Here is a 7,500-nt window from a genome sequence, read left to right as displayed (position 1 = left end):
AGAGAGACAGACAGACAGAGAGCGAGAAAGACATGGAGAGACAAACAGAGAGAGAGAGAGAGAGACAGACAGACAGAGAGAGAGAGACAGATAGACAGAGAGAAAGACAGAGAGACATAGACAGACAGAGAGACAGACAGAAAGACAGACAGAGAGAGAGACAGATAGACAGACACAGGGAGAGACAGACAGAGAGATAGAGACAGACTGGTAGAGAGAGAAGGACAGACAGACAGAGAGAGACAGACAGAAAGAGAGAGACAGACAGACAGAAAGACAGACAGAGAGAATGATACAGAGAGGGAGAGACGGAAAGACAGAGACAGTCAGAATGACACAGCCAGACAGTGACAGGCAGACAGAGACAGACATACAGATGGAGAGAGACAGACAAACAGACAGAGATGGACAGCCTGGCCGACAGAGACAGACAGACAGACAGACATACAAACAGTGAGACAGACAGACAGAAGGAGAGAGAGAGACAGACAGACAGAGACAAACAGACAGAGAGACTAACAGACAGAGAGACAGAGTGAGACACAGAGACAGAGAGACATCAGAGAGAGATAGAGAGACAGAGAGAGAGAGGGAGAGACAGAGGAACAGAGAGACAGAGAGACAGACAGACAGACAGAGAGACAGACAGAGAGACAGACAAAGAGAGAGAGAGAGAGGCAGACAGACAGAGACAGACAGACAGAGAGAGGGACAGAGAGAGATAGACAGACAGACAGAAAGAGAGAGACAGCCAGAGAGAGAAAGACAAAGACAGACAGACAGAGACAGAAAGACAAACGGAGACAGACAGAGAGACAGAGAGACGACAGACAGACAGACAGACAGAGAGAGACAGATAGACAGACAAAGAGAGAGACAGACAGAAAGATAGAGACAGACTGGCAGAGAGAGAGGGACAGACAGACAGAGAGAGAGAGACAGCCAGAGAGAGAAAGACAAAGACAGACAGACAGAGAGAGACAGAAAGACAAACAGAGACAGACAGACAGAGAGACAGACAGACAGACTGACAGAAACAGACAGAGAGAGGCAGACAGAGAGAGAGAGAGAAACAGACAGACAGAGAGACATAGAGACGGACAGAGAGACAGACAGAGAAAGAGACAAAAAGAGAGAGAGAGAGAACAAGACAGAGACAGATAGAGAGACAGACAGAGACAGACAGACAAAGCGAGAGAGACAGCGAGACAGGGAATCAGAGAGTGAGACAGACAGAGAAACAGAAAGAGAGACAGAGGGAGATGGACTGTCAGACAGAGAGAGAGACAGAGAGAGAGAGACAGACAGAGAGACAGAGAGAGAGATGGAGAAAGGCAGACAGAGAGGGACAGACAGACAGAGGGAGAAAGAGGGACAGAGAGGCAGAAAGACAGACAGAGAGACAAAGAGGGAGAGAGAGACAGAGCAACAGGCAGACAGAGAGTGCGAGAGAGACAGTCAGAGATAAAGAGATAAAGAGAGACAGACAGAGAGACTGAGATACAGTAAGACAGAGAGAGACAGAGACAGACAGACAGGCAGACAGAGAGAGAGACAGACAGAGACAAGTAGACAGAGACAAACAGACAGAGACACAGAGTGAGACACAGCAACAGAGAGACATCAGGGAGAGACAGAGAGAGAGAGGGAGAGACAGAGGGAAAGAGAGACAGAGAGAGAGACAGACAGACAGACAGAGAGACAGGCAAAGAGAGATAGAGAGAAGCAGACAGACAGAGACAGACAGAGAGAGAGAGAGAGACAGAGAGAGACAGTCAGACAGATCGAAAGACCAAGACAGACAGACAGACAGAGACAGAAGGACAAACAGAAAAAGACAGACAGAGAGACAGACAGACAGACAGGGAGACCGACAGAAACAGACAGAGAGAGACAGACAGGGAGAGAGAGAAACAGACAGACAGAGAGAGATAGAGACTGACAGAGCGACAGACTGAGAAAGAGACAGACAGAGATAGACAGAGAAAGACAGAGACAGATAGAGGGACAGACAGAGACAGAGAGACAGAGCGAGAGAGACAGCGAGGCAGAGAAACAGACAGAGAGACAGAAAGAGATAGACAGACAGAGAGACAGAAAGAGAGACAGAGGGAGATGGACTGTCAGACAGAGAGAGAGACAGAGAGAGAGACAGACAGAGAGAGAGAGAGAGAGAGACAGAGAAAGGCAGACAGAAAGAGACAGACAGACAGAGGGAGAAAGAGGGACAGAGAGACAGAAAGACAGACAGAGAGACAACAGAGAGAGAGAGAGACAAAGAGACAGAGCGACAGGCAGACAGAGAGTGTGAGAGAGACAGTCAGAGATAAAGAGAGACAGACAGAGAGACTGAGATACAGTAAGACAGAGAGAGAGACAGAGACAGACAGACAGACAGAGAGACAGACAGAGACAGACAGACAATGAAACAGACAGAGAGAGAGAGAGGCAGAGAGAGAGACAGACAGGGAGAGACAAACAGAGAGACAGACAGACAGAGAGAGACAGACAGACAGATCGTGAGAAAGACAGAGAGACAGAGACAGACAGAGACAGACGGAGACAGAGAGACAGAGCGAGAGAGACAGAGAGAGAGAGACAGACAGAGAGACAGAATGAGACCAACAGTCAGACAGAGAGACAGACAGAGAGAGACAGACAGACACAGAGAGACAGAGAGAGAGACAGACAGGCAGAGAGAGACAGAAAGAGAGAGAGAGCGACAGACAGAGAGACAGAGACACAAAGAGACAGACAGAGAGATGGACAGAGACAGAGAGACAGAGATAGAGAGACAGACAGACAGAGAGAGACAGACAGACAGAGAGACAGAGGGAGACGGTCTGTCAGACAGAGAGAAAGACAGAGAGAGAGAGACAGACAGAGAGAGAGAGACAGAAAGAGAGACAGAGGGAGATGGTCTGTCAGACAGAGAGAAAGACAGAGAGAGAGAGAGACAGACAGAGAGAGACAGAGACAGAGAAAGAGACGGAGAAAGACAGACAGAGAAAGACCGACAGAGAGAGCAAGAGAGACAGAGAGACAGACAGACAGACAGAGCGCAAGACAGACAGAGAGTGCGAGAGAGGCAGTCAGAGATAAAGAGATAAAGAGAGACAGACAGAGAGACTGAGATACAGTAAGACAGAGAGACACAGAGACAGACAGACAGACAGAGAGAGACAGACAGACAGAGAGAGAGAAAGACAGGCAGAGAGAGAGAGAGACAGGCAGAGAGAGAGCGAGACAGGCAGACAGACAGAGAGTGAGACAGGCGGACAGAAAGATAGAGACAGGGAAGCTGACAGAGAGAGAGACAGACAGAGACAGAAAGAGAGACAGAGAGACAGACACATACAGAGAGATTGAGATAAAGTAAGACAGAGAGAGAAAGACAGAAAGAGACAGCGACAGACAGACAGAGACAGACAGACAGAGAGATAGACAGACAGAGACAGACAGACAACTAAACAGACAGAGAGAGAGAGACAGACAGAGAGAGAGAGATAGGCCGAGAGAGTGACAGACAGGAAGGTAGACAGAGAGTGAGACAGGCAGAAAGAAAGACAGAGACAGGCAGGCAGACAGAGAGACAGACACAGAGAGAGAGTGACAGACAGACAGGGAGAGTGAAACAGACAGGGAAAGGCAAACTGAGAGATAGAGAGGCAGACAGACAGAGAGAGAGACAGACAGACAGAGAAACAGACAGAGAGAGAGACATACAGACAGACAGAGGGAGAGACAGACAGGGAGAGACAAACAGACAGAGACAGACAGAGCGAAAGATAGAGAGACAGAGACAGACAGAGAGACAGACAAAGAAAGAGAGCCAGAGCGGGAGAGACAGAGAGAGAGAGAGAGACAGACAGAGAGACAGAATGAGAGCGAGAGACAGACAGAGAGAGAGAGAGACAGACAGACACAGAGAGAGACAGACGGAGAGAGACAGAGATAGAGACAGACAGGCAGAGAGAGAGACAGAGAGAGAGAGTGACAGACAGACAGAGAGTGCGAGAGAGACAGTCAGAGATAAAGAGATAAAGAGAGACAGACAGAGACAGACAGAGAGACTGAGATACAGTAAGGCAGAGAGAGACAGACAGACAGACAGACAGAGAGAGACAGGCAGAGAGAGAGAAAGACAGGCAGAGAGAGGGAGAGACAGGCAGACAGACAGAGAGTGAGACAGGCAGACAGAAAGATAGAGACAGGCAAGCAGAGAGAGAGAGGGACAGAGAGACAGACTCAGAGAAAGTGACAGACAGAGAGAGAGACAGACAGAGAGAGACAGACAGACACAGAGAGAGAGAGAAAGGCAGAGAGAGAGAAAGACTGGCAGAGAGAGGGAGAGACAGGCAGACAGACAGAGAGTGAGGCAGGCAGACAGAAAGATAGAGACAGGCAAGCAGACAGAGAGAGGGACAGAGAGACAGACAGAGAGAAAGTGACAGACAGATAGAGAGACAGACTTACAGAGAGAGGCAGACGGACAGACAGCGACAGACAGACAGAGACAGAGATAGAAAGACATATAGAGACAAAAAGTAAATCAGAGTCAGACAGACAGAGAGACAGACAGAGAGAGAGACAAAAAGAGAGCCAGACAGAGAGAGACATACAAACCAGGACTGACTAATAGATTAACAGAGAGAGAAAGAGACGGACAGACAGAGAGAGAGACAGAGAGATAGACAGAGAGACAGATAGACAGACAGACAGAGAGACAGAAAGGGAGAGACAAACAGAGAGAGAAAGAGAGACAGACAGACAGAGCGAGACAGACAGACAGACAGAAAGAGAGACAGACAGACAGACTGAGACACAGACAGAGACAGACAGCGACAGAGAGACAGAGCGAGAGAGACAGAGAGAGAGACAGACAGAGAGACAGAAAGAGCCTGACAGACAGAAAGACAGAGAGACAGAAAGAGAGACAGAGGGAGACGGTCTGTCAGACAGAGACAAAGACAGAGAGAGAGACAGACAGAGAGAGAAAGAGAGACAGAGAGACAGAGAGACAGACAGAGAGCCAGACAGACAGAGAGTGCGAGAGAGACAGTCAGAGATAAAGGGAGACAGACAGACACATACAGAGAGACTGAGATACATTAAGACAGAGAGAGACAGACAGAAAGCGAGACAGACAGACAGAGAGAGACAGAGACAGACAGACAGAGAGAGAGAGACAGACTGACAGAGACAGACAGAAAACGAGCAAGACAGTGAGAGAGAGAGAGACAGACACAGAGAGAGAGACAGGCAGAGAGAGAGAGAGACAGGCCAAGAGAGAGACAGACAGGCAGAGAATGAGACAGGCAGACAGAAAAACAGAGACAGGCAGGCAGACAGAGAGAGAGACAGACAGAGAGAAAGTGACAGATAGAGAGAGAAAGAGGGACAACAGGGAGAGGCAAACTGAGAGATAGAGAGACAGGTAGGGACAGACAGACAGACAGAGAGAGAGACAGATAGACAGACACAGGGAGAGACAGACAGAGAGATAGAGACAGACTGGTAGAGAGAGAGGGACAGACAGGCAGAGAGAGAGACAGACAGACAGAAGGATACAGAGAGGGAGAGACGGAAAAACAGAGAAAGTCAGAATGACACAGCCAGACAGTGACAGGGAGACAGAGACAGACAAATAGATGGAGAGAGACAGACAGACAGATAGAGATGGACAGCCTGGCCGACAGAGACAGACAGACAGACAGACATACAAACAGTGAGACAGACAGACAGAAAGAGAGAGAGACCGACAGACAGAGAGACAGACAGAGAGACAGACAAAGAAAGATAGAGAGAGAGAGAGAGGCAGACAGACAGAGACAGACAGACAGAGAGACAGACAGGGAGAGAAAAAGAGAGAGAGAGACAGACAGACAGACAGAGAGAGACAGATAGACAGACAAAAAGTGAGACAGACAGAGAGACAGACACAGACAGAGACAGAGACACAGAGAGACAGACAGACAGACAGACAGAGAGGCAGACAGAGACAGAGAGACAGAGCGACAGAGAGAGATACAGACAGAGAGACAGAAAGTGACTGACAGACAGAGAGAGAGAGACAGAAAGAGAGACAGAGGGAGAATGTCTGTCAAACAGAGAGAAAGACAGAGAGAGAGAGACAGACAGAGAGAGACAGTGACAGGGAGAGAGACGGAGAAAGACAGACAAAGACAGACAGACAGAGAGAGAAAGAGAGAGAGAGAGACAGGCAGACAGACAGAGAGTGAGACAGGCAGACAGAAAGATAGAGACAGGGAAGCTGACAGAGAGAGAGACAGACAGAGAGAGAAAGAGACAGAAAGAGAGACAGAGGGAGAATGTCTGTCAAACAGAGAGAAAGACAGAGAGAGAGAGACAGACAGAGAGAGACAGTGACAGGGAGAGAGACAGACAGAGAGAGAAAGAGAGACAGAGAGACAGACAGAGAGTCAGACAGACAGAGAGTGCGAGAGAGACAGTCAGAGATAAAGAGAGACAGACAGACAGACACACACAGAGAGACTGAGATAAAGTAAGACAGAGAGAGAAAGACAGAAAGAGACAGCGACAGACAGACAGAGTCAGACAGACAGAGAGATAGACAGTCAGAGACAGACCGACAATGAAACAGACAGAGAGAGAGAGACCGACAGAGAGAGAGAGAGACAGGCAGAGAGAGAGAGAGACAGGCAGAGAGAGAGACAGAAAGAGAGACAGAGGGAGAATGTCTGTCAAACAGAGAGAAAGACAGAGAGAGAGAGACCGACAGAGAGAGAGAGAGACAGGCAGAGAGAGAGAGAGACAGACAGAGAGAGAGACAGAAAGAGAGACAGAGGGAGAATGTCTGTCAAACAGAGAGAAAGACAGAGAGAGAGAGACAGACAGAGAGAGACAGTGACAGAGAGAGAGACAGACAGAGAGAGAAAGAGAGACAGAGAGACAGACAGAGAGTCAGACAGACAGAGAGTGCGAGAGAGACAGTCAGAGATAAAGAGAGACAGACAGACAGACACACACAGAGAGACTGAGATAAAGTAAGACAGAGAGAGAAAGACAGAAAGAGACAGCGACAGACAGACAGAGTCAGACAGACAGAGAGATAGACAGTCAGAGACAGACCGACAATGAAACAGACAGAGAGAGAGAGACCGACAGAGAGAGAGAGAGACAGGCAGAGAGAGAGAGAGACAGGCAGAGAGAGACAGAGAGAGAGAGACAGGCCGAGAGAGAGACAGAGAGGCAGGCAGACAGAGAGTGAGACAGGCAGACAGAAAGACAGAGACAGGCAGGCAGACAGAGAGAGAGTGACAGACAGACAGAGAGAGAGAGAAAGACAGACAGGGAGAGGCAAACTGAGAGATAGAGAGGCAGACAGACAGAGAGAGAGAGACAAACAGTCAGAGAGACAGACACATAGATAGAGAGACATATGCAGAGAGAGAGACAGACAGAGAGAGACAGACAGAGAGAGACAAACAGAGAGGGAGAGAGACAGACAGACAGACA

This window comes from Carcharodon carcharias, chromosome 14, assembly GCF_017639515.1.
Source record: "Carcharodon carcharias isolate sCarCar2 chromosome 14, sCarCar2.pri, whole genome shotgun sequence".
NCBI lineage: Eukaryota > Metazoa > Chordata > Chondrichthyes > Lamniformes > Lamnidae > Carcharodon > Carcharodon carcharias.
This window is presented reverse-complemented; position numbering follows the sequence as displayed.